Consider the following 22,286-nt stretch of genomic DNA (forward strand, 5'->3'; position numbering starts at 1 on the left):
ACAAATCACTTTAGTTCTGAATGCAGCAGTAGTGAAATGCTGTTACCAGAGTTGTAATTATTATAGGAATACAGGGAAGCAGGACGGTGCTTAATGTGTAGCAAATGAGGGGGACACCCTCAGCTGAAATGACCTCATTAAACCAGGGGCTCGAATGCCAGAGCCCTGTGAAGGTAAGAGAGGTGAGGACAGGTGTCCCATCCAGGAGGATTGCAAACTGTCCCCAAGGGTTCCCCCTGGTCTGGTTTAACCTGTTCCTCCCCACTGTTCAAAGAAAGCTAAATAGGCTTCATTAGGAGCATCTTTTCTTATTTTAAATACGCAGTAACAGCTGAAATCAGTGAAGATGGGGCAGTGTCTCTGCCCAGCCACCAAAGAGCTGAACATCACTAAGAGACTGATGCACAGAGGTCACAGCAGAGAGGCAGCTGGCAGCCGATGGTGACTGACAGTCAGCTGGAGAACGAGTGGTTGGAGAGGTGCAGCGAGCAGCCAGCAGGTGAGTGCCCAAGCAGTGGCCTGAGTAAGGTGCCTCCTTACCTCTACCCAGAGTGGGAGATGAACTCTGCAGATGCACCTCTGGGTCTGCACTGACCAAGGACAGCAACTGTGAGTGGGGTGCAGAGAAGGGATGAGCAGGTTAAAGGGACTTTTGGGTTGCTGGACCTAAGAGCCTCAGGGGAAAAGGACACTGCCCAGCTTACTTGGGGGTGGGTCTTTTGCTCATGGTTTATGTTTATGAACCCTAGTTGCACTGTTTTCCCAAAGTATCAGAGGGGTAGCCATGTTAGTCTGGATCTGTAAAAGCAGCAGAGAATCCTGTGGCACCTTATAGACTAACAGACGTTTTGGAGCATGAGCTTTCATGGGTGAATACGTGGGTGATGCATCTGACGAAGTGGATATTCACCCACGAAAGCTCATGCTCCAAAATGTCTGTCAGTCTATAAGGTGCCACAGGATTCTCTGCTGTTTTCCCAAATTAAAGAGTTACTTCCCTTCTTTTATTAAAAGTTTCTTTGCTACAGCCAGACTCTGTGTTAGTGAGTGGGGAAGTATTGCCTCTTAGAGGTGCCTGGGGGCGGCGGGGGTGATGTAAAATTTTCCCAGGTTACTGGGTGGGGGCTCGAGCCGGTTCTGTGTTGCATCAATAGAAAGGAACCTCTAGATATTGAACCTGGCCCTGTTGCTGCCGGCTCTGCAGGGTAACATTTTGGGGGGGCTCATCCGGAATGCTGGGTCAGTCCCCCTCACAAGCACGTCTTGAGTGAGTCACAAAGTTGGGGAAACAATTGTGTTTATATTATTGAGGAAATCACTGTTTGTATCATGGCGAATATGTCCAGTTGGCTGCCCCCTGACTCAGCAGCCCCTAGCTCGGGGGCTGCAGCCTCAGCCAATGATTGGACAAAATCACTGAGGCAAACATTGGAAAAGGTTGTGTTGTCCCATGCTACGTCAAGCTCCCATCGCACATTAAGATTATTTGCTGGGGGTCCCATCCCAACACCTGGGGAGGAGGAGTTTGAAGCCTGGTTAGAACATACCACTGAAATGCTGCAGGAGTGGGCTGTACCACGTGCAGAAAAGTGAAGATGTCTAGCAGAGAGCTGCAAGGGGCCAGTATTAGACGTGATTCTCACCCTGAAGCTCACTAACCCCGGGGTCGGCGGGAAGGACTGCCTAGAGGCCCTCGCTCAGATCTTTGGGAGAGCAGAGGGCTCTGAGGACAGTTATTGTAAGTTCCTTAATTCCCAGCAGCAAAGGGGCAAGAAGATTTCAGCCTATACACAGAGGCTGGAGAGACTGCTTCAGAGAGCTGTCCTGAAGGGAGCAGTGACTGCTGAGCAGATGGATCAGACCAGACTGGCTCAAATTGTAAGAGGAATTCAACATCAGCACCTGATTCTACTTCATCCCCAGTGAAGAGAACGACAGGAACATCCCCCGAATTACTCCCAGCTGACAAGAGGTCAGAGAGGAGGAAGAAAGGCAGGCTGCCAGCGAGTTTTGGAAAGCCCAGCCCTCTGAGCCAGCCAGCACAGCATCCCTGCGTTGATGTTGGACAAGTTCCTCTCTGGTGCTCACCAAGTGCAGGTCCTGACAGAACAGATAGCTGAGCTGCTAAGCACCATTGACTGGAGTAAGACGTCCAGGCACAAGGAGCCTCTGGCTGTGGCGATGGAGAAGTCAGCATTTAGAGCCACCATCCCACCCAGGCAAAGAAGGAAAGGACAATTCTTCTGCTATCACTGTGGTCAGGATGGGCACAGTGCAGCCAAGTTCCGTAACGAAGAAAAAAATCGCTCCTTAGTGTATGGAAAACCCAGGACCAGTTGGGAGGCATCAGGGAACTGCAGAAGGGTCTGGGGACAGGGGCACCCAGACCCACAGGATTTGAAGGCTCCCCTGGAAAAAACTGTCCAGCTGGGATCCCCCCAAGACTGATAGGGCCTGGAGCAAAGGTCACGGTGAGGACTGAAGGGGTGGAGTGTAAAGCCATGCTTGACACTGGATCTCAAGTGAGTATTATATTTCAGTCATTCTACCAACAGATGCTTAGGCACCTGCCTATACAGCCACTGACCTCCCTTGGTCTGTGTGGCCTCAGCATGGATGACTATCCCTACCAAGGGTATGTCATAGTGCACCTGGAATTCCCAGGGGAGGTTGCTGGGGCAAGAGAAGAGATGGACACAGCTGCCTTAATACGCCCTGATCCTAAAGGAACCTCAGATGTTTCTGTGCTGACAGGGACCAACTCCAGTCTCTTCAAGGTACTTGCAGATTATTGCGGACAACAAGCTGAGGCCCCAATCACTGAACACCCTGCAGCCTATAGAAAAGGACAGGTATCGGTGCCAATGCACTCAGCGCATATGTGATGAGAGAGAGGTGAAGTTCAGGGCTCTGAAAGGGTCCCACCTGGACTGAGCTCAGACAGGCAAGAGAAGGTCAGTCTGAACAAGGTTGGCTGCCGGACTGAGCATGGCTGAATCAGGACACAAGCACGGGGCAGATGGAAAGGTCCCTGTGAACCAGGCCCAGGAACAAAATAACGACGACCTGGAAATCTACCGGGAAGGGGATACATTGCAAAATGGGGATCAGCAGAAGGACCCAGGGCAGGAGGGCGAAAGAGAAGGAAGCAAAGCCAAACAGCAAATGAATCCCAGCAATTTGAGATGCCAGACCCTATTCGGACTCATCTCGTCCAGCCTGGGGATAGTGCAAGACTGTGACTATTCTCTAGGGCCTTGTCCAATCCTGTTGTAAAGACTCAAGCAAACAGCTTCCATCACTTCCTCTGGGAGCCTAATAAGATCTCACTGCCTGGAAAGGTTTCCCAATAGCTCGGTTTTCCCCCCATTCCTCCTAGTTCCTCCCCAATGGACCAGCCTCCGAATGCAGATCCAGGCTGCCTAAAACCAGGAGCAATTAAAGCTTGTGCGGGAAATTAACCAGCCCTGGTTAAAGCTACATTTAGCATGAGCTGCACTTGGGTCGCCCTATTACTGTGCCAGGGCTCCTGCATCGCTTGCAAGCAGCAGGAGACACGACAGCTGAGGTTCTAGAGAGTGCATCATTTTTCGCACCCGGGCCTGGCTTCTCCCTGCACCTTGCGTAAGTGTTTGAATGAGGAGAACACTATGTGGATGTCAAATACTAGCAGATCGGGTTTCTCTCGTAATACTAGCAGATCGGGATTCTCTCGTAATAGGTCTTCAGACCCACTTTGACCAGGTGCAGATGGGCACACAGGGGGCAAAGAAGTGGGAAAAAACAGGCGCCAAATACCCAGCTCTGTACTTCCATCTGTGTTCCAGTGAGCAGGGAGGCGATGGGGAAATGATAGCAGAGGGTAACCCTAGGACTCGACAGCTGAGAAAGGGCGCTGGATGGAATTTAATAATAAGGCTGGAGATTCCTTGCACTGGTGGGGACAGGGGACAGATGAAAAGTGATCTCACCAGTTTGGAAGGGGATTGGAAGGAAAGATACAAGGTGGCTGGAGACCAGGGCTGTGTGTGGAAGGGAGCAGAAAGACTCTGCAGTGTGTCCAAGTCCCCATTTCTACCTGCCCCTGAGCACCTGTAGGTGGTGCTGGGCCCGAGAGAGCTGTGTGGCTGTGCTTCCTTGTCCGAGGTTAGGAGACCTGATCCAGGAAACATCTGGGACATTACTTGGACTGGGCAGCATTTGCAGCACTTGGACAATAGGGTGTCTCTGCCCATGTCATGGTGATAAAAATGATGCCATATATTGTACATGCTTCCTCGCCCAAGGTTCTCTCCCTACCAGCTCTGGTTTCACTGCCTTAGGGGCAGAGGGAAGTGAAAGGATCACAATAAACCTGTGTGTATCCTACAGTGCCCATCCGCATGCTCACCCCTGGCAAAGATCGGAGGCCTATGAAAGGCGGTCAGGCAGCCAGGGAAATACCCCTGGGTTTTACCTGCAGCTCTAGGACTTTGATGCGATGCCGGTGGTTCCTCAGCTCCTCCTGCAGCTCGGAGATCAGCTCCCGCAGCTCCAGGATCTGCTGCTTGCGCTCCTCATTCTCGTGGAGCCAGTAGGAGACCTCATCCGTGCAGCGGAACATATCCGGGCACCTCTGCTCATCCATCTGCGGCAAGGTGGCAACGATCTTACACCGGCCATTGGGCAGGACCTGGTTGCTGTACTCCCCGCATTGGATCAGGCCCGTGTTCCCGTGGTGCCCCCCGCTGTCGTCCTCAGCAGCCAGGGGCTTCTGCAGTGAGGGGCTGTTCAGGATGCCCATGAAGATGAGAGACTGCAGGGCCATCCTGGCAGAGCCGAGGGGGAGGGCGAACTTCATGAGGAAGGTGAAGGATGCAAACAAGGAGCCACCTGGGTAACTGTCATTCATTCAGTGCCCAGGATCGAGATGGCCACTTGGGGAAACCCACATGCATAACACCGGCTACCGCCAGGACAGCCAATGGCTACTGTGCAAGAGGCCAAAGAGGAGGAGACTTGCTGGCATGTAGCTCACTGGGGGGATAACTGGGTAGCAGCCGCCCGCAAATGGGGAACACAGTGTGTGTGTGTGTGTGTGTGAAGTGGGTTATTGAGGAGAAGGCACTGGCCTGATCCCGTAGACCTTTACTGTTCCTCATTACACCAGCTACCAACAGGCGACAATCCCCACATGCCCCTACCAGCTCTCAGCACTAAGACGGTTCCTCTGCATGGATCTGCTGGCAGCTGAGTCGCCTTAAAAATGTGCTGGCCAAGCTGGGAACTCCTGTCTCGGTTTAGAGGACCCCAGACAGCCCTTTCCATCTGTCAGTCACAAGCCGCTTCCAGGAGACAGCGGGCTCCCCTAGAAACACATAGGGGAAGACATCCATCAGCCGGCTTTAGCCATCAGCAACCGAGCTCCTTCATTAATGCAGGGTCAGTCCTCCTCAATAGCTCCCATGTGACTGTTGAACCTGAAAACAAACAACAAAGGAAAACGCGCTTCATGCCTAGGCTTAATCTGTGCCCAAAAAAGCTGATATCTTAACCTACTTGCCCAGTTAGTTGTTCACAGAAAACTGCAAGTGCTGCAGCTCCCATGGGGGCAGCTGAAGCCAGGGGGCAGTCAGAGCACAAAACACAAGGCCAATCTGGCCCCATCCCTTTGCCCATCTCAGCTCCATTTTAACCTCCTCCCTTCTTGCTTTCGTCAGCGCCCTCCCCTCGACCCTGTCCTTCTCCGAAAGGAAAGTTAAATGTCTTCTGAACTCCATGGCTGATCCCTTTACCACCATCTCCCTCCACCCTCCCCCCCCAGGAGCACAAGTGATGCCAGGTGAAAGAGAGGGATTCGCAAGAGGCATGGGACATGAAAAAAAGCTATTCCGGCTCTGTCTGAGCGAAGATGAATGCCATAAAGAGCAACCATTTAGATCAGCTAGGAGCCCAAGCAGGAAACACATCCTTAGAGTTAACGTAGTTCTTGCTCGGGCAGAACTCCATTTGATGTGCGTGGGAGTCTGCATTAGTAAGGACGGAATACAAATTGAGGAGACATCCGGATTTGGAGCTACAGCTACACAACATAGACATTTTTCCCCTCGCCAAAATATCAGCCTTGCAGAGGTTCTGGTCTGAACGGAATCCAAACCAAACGGTCCAGTATGGCTCTGTCTGGGAACCAGAGAGAACCACCAGGTTGCTGTGGGTCCAGCAGCCTCAATAAAGCATCCCCTTTATATTCATTACAGCCCAGTGCTCTGTCTTCTGTACTATGAGGGACACTTCAATGGACTCCAATTTTAAACTCACTCACTAGGGGCCAGGTTGGGCGCCTCTTACTTCTATTAGGCAGCAGTTATTCACACCACCATGGGAGCAGGGGGTTCCCAGTCAGACCTCTGTATATGGCGTCAGTCCTTTGCCCTTCCATAGCACCTTCCAGCCACGATGCTCAGGGCACTTGGCAAATTTATCAGGCTCACAACACTCGTGAACTGAAGCCTCAGGAGGCAACATGCCCAAGGTCACCTGGCAAGTCTGTGGCAGAGCAAGGGAGAGAAGCCAGTTCTCCTGACACCCACTCATGCTTCTACCCCTTTACACAACAGCAGGGAGGGATGACATTTAATCCACTTAACTTGAAGCCAGAGAAATTCCAGGGCCAGTGAATTAGAACGAAAGCTCTGAAGTGTGGCAAAGCTATGGCCCACCATAAGCCGAGCCCCGTGTGGGACTCTGCCTGGAGTGTAGCTTGGCTGGCTCGCAAAACTGCTTCACTCTACAGAGGGTTCAGGGAGAAACCGACAGCCCCAGAGGGATGGGGCCCGAGTCTCCAGGGCCTTGTGTTAGCCATGCAGAGCAGGTGTAAGATATTGTCAAGTCAGGAGAGGAACATTTTGCACTTCATCACAGCTGAAGTCTTTACCCTTTGAGGGGTGATCTTTCAACAGGGGAGAATGAAAATCCGTCCCGGAGCCGCGTTTTAGTGGGGAAACAGCAGCTGCAGCAGCATGACTGAATAAACGAGCTGGAATCAGAAATCCAGCGGAACCACCCCGGAGCCTCACCCCCAAACCTTACCACAGGAGCTCCAAACCTTGCAGCTGCCAGCCCCAAGAATCCCCCTTTCATGGCTTGGTCCCTCGCTAAAGGGCTCATCTTCCTTTCTGGCATGGTTCTAAAAACTGCCCCTCGTGCCGAGGTAGAGTTTTGCCCAGCCAGTGCATGCGGCATGTGGCAGGCAAGCAGGGTCAGCTTGCAATGAAAACTACCCCGCCACCACCCCAGGAACTCAGAAATGGACTCGGATTCTGCTCTGTGCTGACTACTCCACCCAGAACTTCCCTCTAGGAAACACAGACAGAGCTAGGGGGTGAAAAGGGAATAGTTCATTTTACATCAAAGCCACCCCCCAGTGATAAGACGAAGAGACCCAAACTTACCTGCGAAAGGCCAGATGCAGCCCGCTAGGCTGCCTGGAGCATGTCACAGCTGTTCTTGCTTTGCCAGAGAGAGGTAAACATGCTTGGGACATGGGAAGCAGGGTGCATTTCAGGGGACGCTAATTGCTTATTCCCCCTGATCCTATCATTGCCCTATAAATAGAAATATATTAAAAAAAAAACCCTATGGTCTTAGACGATTCATGAGAGGGAGGAGTCCAAGACCCAGCATGACCTTCAGGAGGTGACCAGCGTGAGGGGGGATTAAACCAGAGTCTTGGCAGAGATGAGTTATTCTTCCTCTTCTGGGAGGAGCCCTGAAGTTACCATGTCTCCAGACTATGCTTTGGAGGAGAGGCTCATTTAACACACCAGGCCACATGCACTGCAGCTGCTGCAGGGAGATGTAAATTACATCCCTGTCCTAGCCCATCCTGCTGCATTGGCACAGAGGTACCAATGCCCACTCACCCTAGGAGATTCTGCCCAGCAAGAGCAGCTTTCATTTCCAAAGGCTATGAAACCAAAAGCCAAGTGGAGCATTTGACACAACACACCACAAACCAGGACTCTGAGAGGCCCTGAGTGTTGATGCTAGCAAATACAAGCCATGTGGCTCTGTCCAGGAACACCATCAGGTCTGTGTACCCAGCAGCCTCAATTAAGCATCCCTGTTACAGGGCTGCTGAGAGCACGTTCGGACCCCAGTGAAAAAAATTTTTGGGCCCCCCAGCAAGGGCGGACCAGCTAAACAAGGCGAACGAAGCCAGAGAAGCTGGGCCCCTGGCCCCCTTCCAGACCACTGGGCCCCGGTAATTTGTACCGGCTTCCCCCCGCCTCATCGGCCCTTCCCCTCTATATTCATTACACCCTGGTACTCTGTCTTCTGTACCAACAGGGACACTTCGATTGACAGTGCACGTTTCATCCTTCTCTGCCTTCATGACGTACACTCACTAATCCCCTGCTCTGTCCCCTATCACAATTCTGAAGCCAAGAGGGTCTTTCTGTCCGTCCATGCAAACTTGTTTTATTTCTCTGGCATGGTTATTGACAGATCTGACCTTTCTCCTCCTCACACTGTCCATTTCTTGGGAGAATACAATAGTAATTATCTGTCTGACTGTAAAATGTCAACAGATTTGCTCAATTAAATATGCTAATCGTTTCAAAGTAGGAACCTGATCCGGAACCTTGGGTTTCTGTGCTGGACAAAAAGGGTTTTGTAGTTATTGGAAACAGGTTTCTTGACTTCACATGTTCCCTATGGAATAATTCCAAAAGAAAAAAAACTTTGTTAAAGACCAGCTGCGCTAGCTTAACCCACCCAAATACTTAAAAGCAAGGAAAAAGCCCAGTCAAGGAGTCCTCCATTAACATACCTTAACTTCCACACATCACATTCACTACTTGTACAGACAGACTCCACTCCTCTACAAGTCCTGCCCAGTAACAATACCCAGGCTGTACTCCACACTGTCACACACAAATGTAAAACCTTGTCTCCAAGCTGAGCAACACCCACTCCTCTCTGGTAAGCATCTGCACCACTGAACGGTAGTGGGGGGGTTTCCCACAGGGATGTACAAAAGCTGAATTAAGGGTTTTGATTACAGAGAATTCAAATCAAGTAAAAGCCGACCTGGACCCTGAATCCAAACTCAAAATCGATTTTTTTTCTTTGGTGGTTTGAAAAAGTGAGGTTACCTGGATTTTTTCTCCACTGTTTTGCTCCTCTAGGCTGTCAAGACATGGCTGAGGCAGAAGTGGAAAGTGGCAAGCATCAAGATGTGTTGCGTATGTCCATTACATGTCCCATGCACCTGTACTGGAGAGTGTTCCCTAGTGGTACCTGTGGAGCACCTTTGCCCACCACCCAGCTTCTTGTGCTCTGAGCACAGGGTATAAAGCATGGAGCCAGAAAGCCAAGGTAGGTTATGAAGCATCGAGGAAGGACGGTGGGTTGTGTAATGGACATATGCAACTCCTCTTAGCGAACTACAGCAACAAGAAGGTGAGTAACTCTTTGTTCCCTCTTTGATCGCTTGGGAGTCACCAACAGCTCAATGACATATGTAAGCAGTTATCCAAGGCGGTGGGGCTTGGTGTCTCAATGGAAGAGAACCACTTTTCCTACACTTGCCTCTTCCCTTGATACAGCAGCCAGCGATGGATGTCTGGTGAATGCATGTATGGAAGACCATGTTGCTGCCTTGCAGATGTCCACAATTGAGACCTGTGCCGCAAAGACTGAGGCGGAGTGTTCCATCCACTTCCCAGGGGGCACTATCCCTTTAACACCTAGCAATGCAGCTAGCGCTCCACTTGGCGAGTCACTGCGCTGAAGTAAGCTGACCTTGCATGTGTGACACGTATGAAACAAACAGCTGGAAAGAAACCCAAATGGGCTTTGTCCTTTCCAGGTAAAAAGCCAAAGCACAATGCACATCCAGAGTGCCCAGCCTTCGTTCATCTTTGGAAGCATGCGGCTTTGGAAAGAAAACTGGGACATATATGGACTGATTCTGGTGGAAATCAGATACTATCTTTGAGAGAAATTTAGGGTGTGGAGTAAGACAGACCCATGACAAGTGCATTTAGCTCTCCCATTCTCCTAGCCAAGATGATGGCCATTAAGAAAGCTACCTTCACCAAGAGGGTGTAGAAGCAAGCAGGAAGCTAAAGGTTCAGAAGGAGGTTCCATAGGAACAGGTGCCGGATCCCAGACAGGTGGGACCAACCAACCTAGACCTTTCCAGAACCTGGTCTTGACTGGGTTAGTGAAAACAGTCCTACCATCAGTTCCAAGGTGAACTGCTGAGATAGCCACAAGATGCACCCAAAAGGAGCTGAGGGCTAAGCCTGACTCCTGAAGATGCGAGAGGTAGGCCACAATTGTGTGAATCTTGGCCTGAGTGGGGGACACATTACAGGAGGCTGCCGAGATGGAGCAGCTCTTCCATTAACTCAGGTAGAGCTCTTGGGTAGGTTTTCTGCCATTAAGGAGGATATTCTGCACTGTCACGGAGCAAAAGAGCCTCCTCTGCTCTAAACCACTGATGCTATGAGGTACAGCACATGAGGATTTGGGGGCAACACTCACCCCTGCGTCAGAGGGATGAGGTCTCTGGTTAGGGCTGAGGATCAGGGTGCGGGGGGATGAGGGCTCTGGCTGAGGATGAGGATCAGGGTGCAGGGGGATGAGGGCTCTGGCTGGGGAAGAGGATCAGGGTGCAGAAGGATGAGGGCTGGGTGGGGAAGAGGATTAGGGTGCAGGGGGATGAGGTCTCTGGTTAGGGGTATGGCAAGGTCTCTCGAGTAGATGGTTTGCGTAGGTTGGAATACCATGGCTGCCTCAGCCAGGCTGAAGGCATAAGAATCATTCTGCCTCAGTCTTGCTGCAGCTTGAGAATGATGCAAGGAGTCAGAGGGACTGATGGACATCACACAATTGGTCCTTGTCCCATGGAAACAGGAAAGCATCTCAGGTTGGCCCAGGGTATAACCAACCTGGAACAGGACTGGGGACACTTCCTGTTTTGCCGAGTTGCAAACAGATCCACCCTTGGAAAACCCCCTGTGCAAAACACTGCAACTAAAATGGCTGTGCTGAGAGACCATTTGTGGTCTAAATTGACAAATCTGCTCAGGTGATCCACCAGGCCAGTATGAACATATAGCAGATGAGATGCCCTAGGAGTGACCGAGCTCCATATGCATGAATTCCGCAGCTTCACTGTCTTCTGGCTGTCTGACCTGGTGTCCCCTTGCTTCCACATACACACACACACACACACACGGTAGAATGGTGCATTGGTAATGATCTTCTCCTGCAACCGACCTCAGGACCTTCCTGTGACCAAGATGGAGTGCCACATGGAAGCAGACATCCTGTAAATCAAAGGCAGCATATCAGTCCCCCAGATCTAGGAAAAGGATAATCACATCAAGGATCACCATATGGAACTTTATCTTCTTCCGAAGCTGAACAAGCATATCAAGATCTGGAATGGGTCTGAAACCTCTTCTGGCTTTGGGATTAGGAAGTATCAGGAATAAACCCCCCTGCCGCAATGAAGAGGAGACACTTCTTCTACAGGTCCCAAAGAATACAGGGTCTGCACATCGTGTCTTAGTACAGACTCGTGAGAGAGATCTCTGAAGAGGAATTGGGAAAGGGAGGATCGGGGGGCGGGGGAATTACTCTTGCTGCTAAAACTTTGTGCTTTATTTCTAATCTGGTTTGAATTTCCAACCATTGAAACATAACTCTGTCTGCTAGATTGACGAGCCCATTATTAAATATTTGTTCCCCATTTAGGTACTTGTAGAGTGGGATCAAGTCACCCCTTTAACCTTCTTTATCAAGCTCAATAGATTGAGCTTTTTGAGTCTCTCTCTTGAAGAGATTTTCTCTAATCATTCTCCTGGCTCTTCTCTGAATGCTCCCCAGTTTATCAACATCCTTCCTGATCTGTGGACACCACAGAACTGGACAGCGCATTCCAACAGCAGTCGCAACAGTGCCAAATACAGATGTCAAATAACCTCTCTCCTCCTACTTGAGATTCCCTTGTTTACAATCCCAGGATCACATTAGCTCTTTTACCCACAGCTACACACTGGGAGCTCATGTTCAAATGACTTTAACAAAGCACTTTGTTTCTACAAGGTTGAAGTGCCTCACTTCTATAAGGTGAAAAGCTTTCATCTTGACTTTATCGCTTCACGTTTTTCAGTTTTGTTGAATCAGCATTTTCCAACAGCAAAGATGTTCCATCGGAAAATTTTCAGCCTGCTCTAGCATGGAGTAAGATACTAACCTGGAGTACGGGTGGCAGAATCTGGCCCCAAAGAAATCCAGCACAGAACATTAATGATCTTGTGGTATCGTGCAAGACATCCCAGTAGTGCTGGACAGCTAGAGCACGGTTTACAATAGTAAGCAGACACGCTGTAGTGCAGAATGGATTTCCAACTCCAGCATTTCAATCATGCTCATCACAGTTGAAGACTGAGCTCAGGGCTTGCTTCAGTAATGATCCCATGTGTCTACACAGCGCCTTTCATTCCAGGACCCGAATGACAGTTCAGTGGGAGCCATGGGGGCTCAGCACCTCTGAAAATCAGGCTACTTCTCATAGAATATCAGGGTTGGAAGGGACCTCAGGAGGTATCTAGTCCAACCCCCTGCTCAAAGCAGGACCAATCCCCAACTAAATCATCTCAGCCAGGGCTTTGTCAAGCCTGACCTTAAAAACCTCTAAGGAAGGAGATTCCACCACCTCCCTAGATAACCCATTCCAGTGCTTCACCACCCTCCTAGCAAAATAGTGTTTCCTAATATCCAACCTAAACCTCCTCCACTGCAACTTGAGACCATTACTCCTAGTTCTGTCATCTACCACCACTGAGAACAGTCTAGATCCATCCTCTTTAGAACCCCCTTTCTCACTAGATGCCCAACTTTAAGCATCCATGTCTGAAACCTTTGGTCTAAGGGAATTGCCCATAGTCACACAGCAAACTGACAGCAGAGCTGGGAAGATTAACAGCAAATCTCTTAGATAGTGGGTCCCATCAGTCTAGCAGAGAAAGGTATAACTTGATCCAATGGCTGGAAGTTGAAGCTAGGCCAACTGAGACTGGAAATACGCGGCATATTTTTAACAATGGTAATTAACCATTGGAGCCACTTACCAAGGGTTGTTGTAGATTAAGATTTTAAATCAAGACTGGATGTTTTTCTAAAAGCTCTGCTCTATTTCAACCAGAATTAAATCAAGAAAGTCCTGTGGCCTGTATCGTACCGGAGGTCAGACTAGATGAGGGGCCGGCAATCTTTCAGAAGTGCTGTGCCAAATCTTCATTTATTCACTCTGATTTAAGGTATCGCGTGCCAGTAATACATTTTAACGTTTTTAGATGGTCTCTTTCTATAAGTCTGTAATATAGAACTAAACTATTGTTGTATGTAAAATAAATAAGGTTTTAAAAATATTTAAGAAGCTTCATTTAAAATTAAATTAAAATGCAGAGCCCCCTGGACTGGTGGCCAGGACCCAGGCAGTGTGAGGGCCACTGAAAAATCAGCTTGTGTGCCGCCTTTGGCATGCATGCCATAGATTGCCTACCCCTGGACTAGATGATCACAATGGTCCTTCTGGCCTTGGAATTTATGAAATTTTGTCTCACTGCTAGACTTTGCGTTAGTGGCTAGAGCCACTTCTCGTCACCTGAGAGCAAAAAAAAAAAAAAACGATTAATCTGAAAATCTGCCTTCACACATGGTTTCTTGCCCCATGGCCAGAGTGCTCAGAAATGATCGAATGGGATTGTACCAGACTTTCCCCACAAAGAAATTTAGACCTCGAATCTGAGGAGCAGCACGAGAAACTTCAATCCAATGGGCACACTTTGTGAAACACAATAAGGGGCTCCATGTGACACTGCCTTCCATATCATGATATAACACAATGTCCCTGAAGGAGTTATTATCTGCGGGGATCGGACCCTTGATCACTGGTTCTAAGAGTTTTCACTCCAAGCTAACAGATCCAGCTCCGTAAACCCAAACTTAGCAGCAAACCCATAAATCTGTGGGTTACAAAGGTGATAGCAGAACACTCAAGGGAACAGGCTAGATCAAGGGTAGACAACCTATGGCACGTGTGCCAAAGGTGGCACGTGAGCTGATTTTCAGTGGCACTCACACTGCCCGGGTCCTGGCCACCGGTCTGGGGGGCTCTGCATTTTAATTTAATTTTAAATGAAGCTTCTTAAACATTTCAAAAACCTTATTTACTTTACATACAACAATAATTTAGTTATATATTATAGACTTATAGAAAGAGACCTTCTAAAAACGTTAAAATGTATGACTGGTGCGCGAAACCTTAAATTAGAGTGAATAAATGAAGACTTGGCACCCCACTTCTGAAAGGTTGCCGACCCCTGGGCTAAATTAATAGAGGGGGGCTCATTTTCCCATCAATTTGGGACCTAAAGTTACAGGGGCTTTCATCGGAACAGAGCTCATCTTTCCAGCAACTCCTGGCTAAGTGACGCTAAAAGCTGCCTAATTCCTCTGGCATGGTTGAAGACCAGCCTCTTTATTGTGTTTGAATAGATACACATCTAATCTATTTGCCCTCTAACAAAATCCATTCTCATCACCTTTCACTCAAACCTTAGACATTGCGTTCACCTTTTCAGGCCATTGTGGTCCTATGCAGCAAAGTCTTCATGAAACCATTTAGGAGACATTCCAGCAATATATTTATATTTATAGATCGGCTCCTAAATGGATTTGACCTCTCCTCCCTCCTACTCCTTTCTCTTTCATTTCTCTTCCCATTATGCTCCCGAAAGCTCGTTGCTATCATTAGTGTGCCCTGAGTGAATGGGAGCTATTGCCACATGGAAAAGCCGTGCTCCCAGCCCTGGCCCCTTCATTCAATTAGCATGAAGTGGCGTTTCACTCAAGGTTGCTTTTTGTGACGGCTAAATGAATATGGCCGCCGCTCGGCTGGCTCCTTGATGGGCAACTGCCCACTTGAGTCAAAGCCTCTTGAGTGAAACAAAGAACTAATATTTCTTCTTCCATCAATTACTCCTTAAGTTGTTTTGGGAGCATTTAGCAGAGAAGGAGGTGGGACCGGGGGGGGGGGGTCAAAGTAATGAGAGAGAATGAGCAGCAGATTGCAGCGGAAATAGTTTCCAGAGAAGAGTTATAAAATGTTGCTGTACAAGGGGCCTGGTCAGGGTGAAATTGACATTTGCCTAGCTGCCCTGGTCAAAAAGGTCTTGTGTTTGCAATGTTCACATTGTTTTTACATTATCTTATTCTACTATGGGGGGCAGGCAATGGGAGGAGGTTGCCCAAATGCATCATGCCACCAAACCAGCACACAGGAGCAACCCTCTGAAGATAACCGACCAGCGTGTGCAGGACAACCCGACAAGAATAAACCAGTGTGCACAGGTCAGCCTGCGATACCAAACCAGTATGTGCATCCCCCTAATGCTGTACTCAGAGCTCAGCTCTCATTATCCTGTTCCCACTGCATCAAAATCCAGCTTTGTGGTGCTCTCTTCCGACACCTGCGCAACTTCGCCCCTCTCCACTTAGCTACTATCATGTCGCTCCGCCAATATCCCCTGCTCTGCCAATGATGCCATCCCATCCCCCCCAAGAGCCTCTGTGCTTTCTTCTGTACCGTTTCTTATTCATGGAACCCTCTCCCTCAATTAGACCATAAAGCCAGCACCTTGTTCTCCTTCAAATCCCTCCTCTATACTCACTTCTACCATGGTAAATAGCCTGCAGGCATTGCTGATGTCAATTATATTCACAGAAAGAAAGGAAGAAATCTTTGATTGCTCTGCTTCTAAATAACTTAAGTGACGGCACGGCCAGCACATCAGGAGAGGCTGCTATGCACCTATCGCATGCTATCACTCTTAGGACTGTCCAGATGTTAGTGGCACAGTATCCATCTCCCATACCAAATGCTAGCTCTGCTTCTGTGCTTTCCTCTGTCCACATGCTTCCAGAGCGGGCAAGGCCCCGTGTGGCTCCCAGTGCTGGCCTTATTCATGTTTGTTTTGCGCTCCGTTGCGTCCAGTTCTTGCTGGGGTAATAACCAAAAAGCTCGTCAGTTGGCGACCTTTTCATTTTTGATTTCCCCATATTAATTTACTCTAGTTTGCATAGGTTCCCTTCACTTGCTCTGTCATCGCTGCTGTTTTGAACAGGAACACCGACAGTTCACATCCACCCCCTGACAATCTTTGTCACTAACACCACCAGAGCGAGAGATGAGAGGAAGGGAAAGGAGGAAGGAAAATTACAAAACAAAAGCCTCTGCTGGCCTCGGGCTGGGATCTCTTCAGCTCTCCTAAGCTAAGCAGGGTTGGACGTGTTCGGTACTTACATAGGGGATCTCTAAGGAAGCTCCATGCATCAGGAACCATTGTTAGCAGATCAGTAAGATGTGCTCTCAGAGACAGGGATGAGTGAATGACCCAGCAGGCTGGAAAGGAACTCACAGTGCTGGAACATGGTGTGTGGTGCTCTGTGCTGATGGAGATGGCATCTAGATGATTTACAAAACTGAAGTTGTATCCATGGATGATAGCTAAAGATCCCACAGAACTTTTCATAGGAGTACAGGCATTATCCCTAGTGTCTGGGCCCAACTTGAGTTAAAATTTCCTCTACACTTTTCAATATCAGAGAAAGGAAGTGAAGAATCACTTCTCACAGCTAAAATATGCAGATGATGGGAGTCACATAGATAGCTTAGATATGAAATTTGGATCAGAAGTCAGGTCCAGCTCTGAACTTTCCCAAAGTCTGGAGGTGATTAGACTTGGTGAAGTTTGGATTTGGATCCAGATCTCTAGCTCATTCTGACTGTCTTCTCCAAGTCTGCCTTCTACACTCTGAGCTCCTTGGAGAGGGACTGTCTTTATGTCCATCTTGTCCCACCCCAAGCACACTGTCAGCACTTCAGTAAGACACAGGAGAGTGTTTATTTCATTTACAAGAACGTCAGATGGATGGTGCTATTGAAAAATATGAAGCATTTCCATTTCTCTGCAACTCCATCCCTTGCATTTCTCAAATAGGCTGAACAAAGCACTGAAATATCTCCTGTAGGGGATGATCCTCCAGTTACCCTCTGGCAAAATGAACGAGAGGACCTAAGAGCTCTCACTTCTGTCATTCTTTTTATACGTTACCTGTTTACTAGCCAAAGGTTCTGTGTACATCAGTTCGAACTCAATTCAACCAATCAGCTTCCTAGCTTGTTTTTCCTGGTGCCATGGTGTATCCCTTCTTTCCTTTGTGACAAAGTTCTTCCTCTACCTTGGTGGGTCCTGCGCTTATTGGAGGATTTTCTCTCCTCACAGATTCACCCTGTGGGTCAGGAAACAGCCCAGAGACCTTCCCCGCTGGTAGAAGCCACAGTCCAGGTCAACTCCTCCTGTGTCTGATCAGGAGGTGGGAGGTTTTGGGGGAACCCAGGCCTGCCCTCTACTCCAGGTTCCAGTCCAGGGCCCTGTGGACTGCAGCTGTCTAGAGTGCCTCCTGGTACAGCTGCGCGACAGCTACAACTCCCTGGGCTACTTCCCCATGGCCTCCTCCCAACACCTTCTTTGTCCTCCCCACCAGACCTTCCTCCTGATGTCTGCTAATGCTTGTACTTCTCAGTCCTCCAGCAGTATGCCTGCTCACTCTCAGCTTCTTGCGCCTCTTGCTCCCAGCTCCTCGCACACACTTCCTCTCCTCTGGCTCCCTCTGGCCTGAGGGGAGTGAGCTCTTTTATAGCATCAGAGGGGCCTTAATTAGAGTCAGGCGCTTAACAGCCTCACCTGACTCTTAGCAGGTAATTGGAGTCAAGAGTTCTCATTAGCCTGGAGCAGCCCCTGCTCTGGTCACTCAGGGAACAGAAAACTGCTTATCCAGTGGTCAGTATATCTGCCTTCTACTACTCTGCTTTTCCCAACTGGCCTGGGTCTATCACACCTTATTCTGAATGCCTGCATTCCAGGTACCAAAGGGCACGAAGGCACCTCCTAGGTTTGTACTAGGATAGAAAATACATAGCTCTTGGCCTTTTCCTTTGGGACATTCCAGTGTTAGCTTGTGAGAGTAACTCCCTGCCAGTTGCTATGGTAAAGCATTCAGATGTCCTGATCTCAGCACTCTTCCTATCTACTGGAGCCAAAGCTTACTTCAGCAAGTGCAAGTTGTTATGGGATGCTTGATGTGGGTGGATAGAATTGTGGGGCGAGTATAACACACTTAGTTAACATAACTTCCCGACACTTGTATCGATACTATGCCTAACTTATCTGTATTGGCTAACAATAGGGACAGAGATTCAGCAGAGGAGGGGAATGCAAGGAAGCTGCTGGTGCTTGGATAAACTCCATCCACAAAATAAACACCGCCCATGTGAGCTGCCAACATGAGATGCCAAATGGAACCGGGCAGCTCTCTGGGGTCCACGGGGGGCTCCTTGAGTGGGGTGTGACTATGCCCATGGGCTCTGTTGGGCTGCTTGGCCTTCCACCCTTCTTGTGGGGGGGAGAAAAAAGAAACATATGACTGGAAGGGACCTTCTGGGTCAGTGAGTCCAGTCCCCTACTCTCCCAAACCAGCCTGCTGATACAACCCTTCATGAAGCTGCATCTTAAACCCGGTTAGGTTGCTTGCCCCTGTTACCACTATTGGGAGGCTTTTCCAGAACCTCCCCACTCTCATGGCTGGAAACCAGCTTCTCATTTCCAGCCTGACTTTGTTCATAGCCCATTGATCCCCATTCGCTCCTGTGCTAGCACTGTTCTTTTGCTTTACTTGTTCGTCACCCTCCCTGGTATTTACCTCTGTAACATATTGAGAGAGAGCCAGCAGATCCCTCCTCAGCCTTCATCGTTCTAGGCTAAACAAGCCAAGCTATTTAAGGGGATGTCTGCATTTGAGCTGGGAGGCATGGTTCTCAATGGGTGGAGATATATCAATGCTAGCTCCGCTCAGGCTTGAGCCTAAAAAGACCAGCATTGTCCATGGCAGCATGGGCAGCCGCTCTGGATAGCCACCTCAGGTACAATCCCACCTGACCTCTGGCGCCGTACGCTGGTAGCTAGCCCACCCCACCACCCCACTGTGAACATACTGCTATTCCTTAGGCAGGAGTTCAGGCAAAGCAAGCATGGGTACGGAGAGACTCACACCTCCCATCTCAAAGGTAGTCCTATCCTGCGTAATATAGGTTCTCCAGTCCCCTGATTATCCTAACAGCCCTTCTCTGCACCTGTTCCAGGTGGATTCCAAGGAGAGGCAGCTCAAATGGCACCGGAATGAGACTGGGCACCTGCATTAACATCTCACTGAGAGGAAAGGGGCAGTTCATACCTCTCAGAGCTGCTGTTCCAGCTCTCTGTGTAAACTCGTGTAAATGTCTCAGCATTGGTTACACTCAGTTCACATCTTCAAGGTTTTTATTCTCGATCACAACAGCTGAAGACTTATTTCAACGAGAGCTGCAATTCTGGAGAACAAGATCTTATCTATGTCAGGGGCTTTGATCACTGTAGAATAAGCGAGTGTTGGGGGAATGTGGAATTGGTCAATGTTACACTTGGCTGATGCAGCAACTCAGGGTGTCGGACGCCATCAGTTGGTTGAGGGACATCTACCTAGAACACATCACTGGACATCGGCAACACCAGGAGAGATGAGCTGAAATGCCGAGGAGAAGCAAAATCAGAAAATAACTGAAATACTTCCCTGATGGATTGGGAGAGGGCTGAGGGTGAGAAAATGCAGCAAGCCTCAGCTGATTGGGGAACCAGCCACAGATGCAGCCACGCCCCAATCAGGGCCCAACTGGCCCTTACAAGATGGCAGTGGGCCAGGAGCACACAGAGACACTCTCTCTCTAGATGTGGAGAGGGAAGGGCCTGGCTGCTAGGAGCTAAGAAGGGTACCGAGACTGGAGCAGGGCTGGGGGAAGGCCAGAGGAGCTGGGGAGCTCCGGCCTGGAAACCCCCCAGGCTGCAGGCCTTGTTAAAGGCCAAAGAAATGTCCTGGGGTTATAGAGGGCAGCCAAGGGTAGGCAGAGGCAGCAGGTCCAACCCCCACTTGCCCATGATGAGTGGCACTTACACTCCAGTCTGCCCCAGGGAGTGGGGCTAGATGGTGACTGGCAGTGGCCACAGACTGAGGTGAGGTGGGGATAGAGGGTTGGGGTTCCCTGGGGAGGGGAGACCCAGATCTGTGATGGGGAACTGCCAGGGGGCAGCACCTCGTCCTGAAAGGGGCACCAGGGTCCAGGAAGGACTCGGGCCCAGGGCAAGCGGGACACTAGCCTGCAGAGGGAGCTCCGGAGCTGGAAACGCTAATTCTCTGGATGACCAGCAGGAGGCGCCACACCAGTGAGTTCCCCCACCCGTGACAACACCCTACCCTAAATTCTCAACTACTGAGGGACAATCTTCACTCATCGATATACTTTGCTTTCCACAACCAACTCTCTGCACAACTTTTCATGAGTGATGTACCCAAATACTTGGATGCTAATGTAACCCTTCTGCCCTCTGAGTTGGCAGCAACAAGGGCCAGATTCAGTATCCAGGGGTTCTGTTTCAGTAACACAATGCATAACCGGCTCGAGCCCCCACCCAGTGACCTGGGACACTTACATACCATACCCTCCTGGGCGCCTCTAGGAGGCAATACTTCCCCTCTCGCAAGCACGGAGTCTGAGTGTAGCAAAATCTTTTTAATAAAGGAAGGAATCAATGCGGCATCCCATTGGAGAAACACCACAAACAGAGTTATAACACAAACCATAACCACCCCCAAGTACATTTGGCAATGTCCTTTTCCCCTTAGGGTCTTAAGTCCAATCACTCCAAAGTCCAACAACCCAAAAGTCTCTGGTCAATGCCACCCCAAAATTCAAGAGTCTATCTGTAGAGGTCCCTCCACCCAGCCTGGGTGAAAGGGGCACCTTACGTGGTCCAGGGCCAACTGCCCTGCCTCTCCGTGGGTTCTGCTTCCACCTTCTCCACGAACTACTCCACCTTACCAGCCGCTCCACTCTGCTCCTCCAGCCGTCCTCACAAACTGCTCCGCTCCACCAGCTGCCTCGTGAGCTGCTCCAGTTGTCCCTGCAAACTGCTTAGCTCCGCTTGCTCTGTGGGCTGCTCCACACGTCCCACAGCTACTCTGCTCTGCCAGCCACTCCACTCCACCAGCTGCTCTGTTCCGCAGTATAGCTCCAGGCTCTCCCACTAGTTAGCACAGCACTCCCAGCTCAGTAATTTCAGCTCTTAGTGATTGCAGCACATAATAGGGGAGCCCCCAGTGCTAGTGCACCATTAGCCCAAAGTGAGTTCAGCTCAGCAACCTGTAGCTAGAGTCTTAAGGGAATAAAAAATCAACTCTGACATTCCACAGTGGAGAGAGGATGGGGTGGAACTGGTGCTTCTAGCTCCACAAGGCAACTGCACCACTAGGCACAGATACCTGTCCCCAACCCCTCTCTCAATTCACTGGGTTTTGGAACCCATGTCCCTTGTCTAGCAAGTGTCATTTAATTTATATTGAGACATTTCTGTCACAAAGCAGTCCCGTAGTTCCTCATTCACACAATCAGGTGGCAACACCTTATCTATCCCGCCCCAACAATGAAGAAATTGGGGATCCCAGAAATGTCAAAATAACTATTCCCAGGCTCCTTGCTGGCTCCTTGCTGGGCGTGCCTATGCAAATATTTGAGACCTCACATTCCAGACATTCTTTCCACACTTCCCATAATTCACCACCAGATGTCAGGGCACAGCTCATCCTGACTCTGCTTACACTAATATCTAAACTGTATTGTTAAATTTATTCACCTAAATTTGGGCTAGTGCTGACTATGCACTATATGTATCTTATGACTTAAAACAAACTTTGTATATGCGGATAATCAAAGCACTTTTACCCAGATGTACAGACACTTTTTTCTTAACCTGTGTACTGTATCATTAGCTTTAATAAAAAATTTAAATCTAAGGGCTGGTCTACATTAGAAAAGTGTCACTAGTGTAAGTACGGCCTTGTCTGCATGAGAAAGCTTTACCAGCTACACCACTTTAGATACACAGGTATAAGAACTATGTGGACACTCAAGAGAAGCTTTTTCCAGTTTTGCTTAAACCTCTTCCCAGGCAACATAAGCCACACTCTTCTACTGGATGAAGAGGGCTCTCATGGCAGGATTATAATTCACACTATAGGTCTGGTGTGCACTTAACATTTAGATTGACATAGCTACATGGCTCAGGGAAATGAAA

Source organism: Chelonoidis abingdonii, chromosome 3 (assembly GCF_003597395.2).
Source record: "Chelonoidis abingdonii isolate Lonesome George chromosome 3, CheloAbing_2.0, whole genome shotgun sequence".
NCBI classification, from domain to species: Eukaryota; Metazoa; Chordata; order Testudines; family Testudinidae; genus Chelonoidis; species Chelonoidis abingdonii.